This window comes from Panthera pardus, unplaced genomic scaffold (genome assembly GCF_024362965.1).
Source record: "Panthera pardus isolate Hobbes unplaced genomic scaffold, ASM2436296v1 HiC_scaffold_1, whole genome shotgun sequence".
Lineage (NCBI taxonomy): Eukaryota > Metazoa > Chordata > Mammalia > Carnivora > Felidae > Panthera > Panthera pardus.
In genome coordinates this window covers 28,565,035-28,568,249 of record NW_026526654.1, presented here as the reverse complement: position 1 = coordinate 28,568,249, position 3,215 = coordinate 28,565,035, and the positions used below count along the sequence as shown (strand labels likewise).

Sequence of the window (3,215 nt, the reverse complement as noted above, 5' to 3'; positions counted from 1 at the left end):
AAAGATTTTAAGCCTACCATATTACCATTCTTCCTCAAACTTCCCTGATTGCTTTCACCAAGGCCTCCATGTTGTTCAATCTAGTAAGTTCTGAGTTTTCCTTGAGTTATTCTTTGAGTTATTGGTTGCACATGCCCTCATTGATCACTCCTTCCTTCTTGATGTGCTTTCTCTACCTTCCTTCCAGAATACTCTTTATTTCTTCATCATTCTTCCTCAGGTGTTAATATCAGACCCTCATTGTCTCAACACTAATGCATGATAAAACTCAGAGGTTCTGTACTCAGTCTTATTTTCTGTTCTCTGTTTCTCTGGGACTGATCTCCTACACTCCCAAACTCAAAAGATGAGTATCTTTAGTTCAAGGTAAAGTTAAAGTTGGGTACACACATTAGGAACCATCAGTGAGTGCACAGATGGTATATGAGCTTGACAGAGTATGAGATCAGTCCAGAGAAACGGCGAGTAAGACAGCTTGAAATCTCCATGTGTATGTCTAAAGAGCCTCCAATAAAACTCCAGATTCTATTCCTCACCAGTTCCTCCTCCTGTGTTCTGACACCTTTGAGTCAAGTGTGCTTTCATTGGACACCTTCGTTTCTTTGGATGCTCAGGCCAAAAACCCATCAGTCATCCCAGACTACTTTTCACATCTCACATTTGATCTGTATGAAAATACTGTAGCCTATACCTTCCAAATAGCTGAAATTCGACCACTTTACTGCTGCACACTTCGTTCTCAGCTGGTTTGCACTTGCTGTCTCGTCTGCCTGGACTCTGAACACCACAAAACCACTTGGGAACCTGATCAGCAATCTCTTCAGACCTACCCTAACACCTTATTTAAAATCATGGCCTCCATCATTCTACCCACCCCCCTAATTCTGCTGTCATTCCCTTTGTGGAATTTCTCTCCATGTTACATACTGTGTATGGGTTTATTACTTGATTTTCCTCAAAAATTTAATGTGCATACAAGTATGGAGTTTTTTTTTCTTTCTTTCACTGCTATATCACCAGCTCCAGAACAAAGCCTGGCATAGAGTAAATCATAAAAAACAAAAAACACACCACATAGTTAATAGGTATCATTTTATTGTATAGGAGATTGAGGCTAAAACAGTTTGTGTTTCCTAATGTCCTAGAGATGGTAGAATAGCTACAACTAAATCCTGATCATTTTAAAAGAATAACAAAAAAAAAAAATGTTTCTTATTGTCCCTTGCTGTGGTCATAAAAATTTCTTCACATGGTATCTGTGACTTCACAGTCTGATCCCAATCTGTCCTTTGAACTTCATCTCCCATATGAATCACTTTTCTTACAGAAGACCTATGTAACCTCAGCTCTGTTCTAGCTGCCTTTCTCCAAAAAGGTCACGCCCTGTGGACACTGCTCCACCTCGTATTTCTCCCTTAGCCTGGGGTGACCTCTTTCCCTATTTCTGGCTAATCAAATCTTCCACTGTCTTCGACTCAGGTCAAATGTCACTTACATCATTAAGTCAGATCCAGTCATCTCAGTAAAAATTAATCTTTTTTCCGTTTCAGGCACTGCCAAAGCACTTAGTCTTTATAGAAATTTTGGCACTTTACACTGTGCACCTTGTGTTGAATACAATCCTATGCCTGCTTCTTCTGGAACCTCAGGAAACACGAAGCTTCTTGAGGACAGTATTTTGTGTATAAACACCTTTATAATCTTCCTTTAGGTCTTAACAGTGTTGTATATACAGTCAGCACTGAGTTAAATATTGCAGAAGTACTTTGAACTACTCCATCATATCCAGTTGTCCCTATAAGGAAAATATCCAATTCTTTTTTCTTTTTAAGTCAAAGATCTGTTTGTTTTTAGACAAAGGCCTTATAAGAATCACAGATGAAAGATCATGCACAAACCACATTTTTCCCTCAATGACAAAAATACATGTTCAGTAATTTTTAAAACATCCATTTTTAGCGACCCAGCTAGCTGGAAAAATGTTGCTGGATTTTTTCTGGTCAGAGGGATGCTGCCCATCTTAGCTGTATTACCCACCACAAGAAGGAGAGCATAGATGGACTATGCTCATTTCAGACAACTAACTCGAACCAGCTTTGAAGAAGACTTGGTTAAGCTGGACATACAGTTGCAAACTTTGCTTCCTCCTTCTCCCCTGAGGAAGTGGACACAGAAGCACACATCCAGGAAGTTCTGGGTCAGTGAATTATTCTTGCTTTCACCGCCAGACCTCATTGTGATGCCCGTATGGCTTCATGGGAGAGTCCTACCCGGTGCAAAAGTAGATGTCACTCTGGCACGTGGCTGTGCCCTCCAGGTGGTCCGTAGCTGGGCGGCATGAGCTGTGCAGTCTGCTTGCTCGGTGTAGCCACCAAACTGCAGGGAATAGATGTGTTCCCTCTCCATCTTAATGCTTTCATCGATGCAAACTGGCAGGTGGCTCTGAAACTGGTTTGGAATCCAGAACCGGACTTCTTAAATTTCTTCTGTAGAGAACCATCCTCACTGAGAAATACAACAAAGGAGATAGGAACTGTCATCCCCATCCCGACTCCCTTGTCCTGGGGGCCTCCCACGTACTTCATGGCTTTGGGCAATGTTTCCCATAGAGCCTCATCCACAGGCTTATCTGTCAGTTCCACTGTGGCAAACCGCCTGCCTTCACAGGTTGCGTCCTCATAGGAGACTTCTTCCTTGCCAACAGTCTGAAACAGCAAGTTCTTGACCGTGCTCAGCATAATGTGGCTGTGGCACTCTTTTTCTGACTGGTTTCTAAGGTACTATAATGATGAATAATACAACCAATAGCACTTATTTACAACATTTTTTCCAGTAAAACCACATTATATTAAGATATTAAGAGAAAATACATAGAGAAGCAAATGTGGGGTGGTCAAACATGTATCTAGGAGGGAAATTCTCCCTGAGACGTGAAGGGAAATTACGTCTGCCCAGACTGTTTAGTTCTTTAATTCTGCCCTGTATCAAGTCCAGTGGATTTTCAGCTTTTATTGTACATATGCTTTAACCCATGGGAGCTTGAAGTATATATCAGGTAAAGCAGATATGTTGATTCAGGTAATTCTGAAGGTACTTTGTTGGAGATAGTGTAAGTTGGTAAATACGGGAAAGATAGAGTTCAGACTAGCAAGAACCTTATCATGCTAAGACACTTGTATCTATTCCTTACACATATGAAGAACAAATGAAGGATT

The 3,215-nt window shown here is 41.0% G+C and overlaps 1 pseudogene; it reads right to left on the bottom strand.

Moving 5' to 3' along the window:
• Window positions 1-2,218: 2,218 nt before the first annotated feature.
• On the bottom strand, window positions 2,219-2,738 carry LOC109263967 (heme-binding protein 1-like; annotated as a pseudogene).
• Window positions 2,739-3,215: the final 477 nt, after the last annotated feature.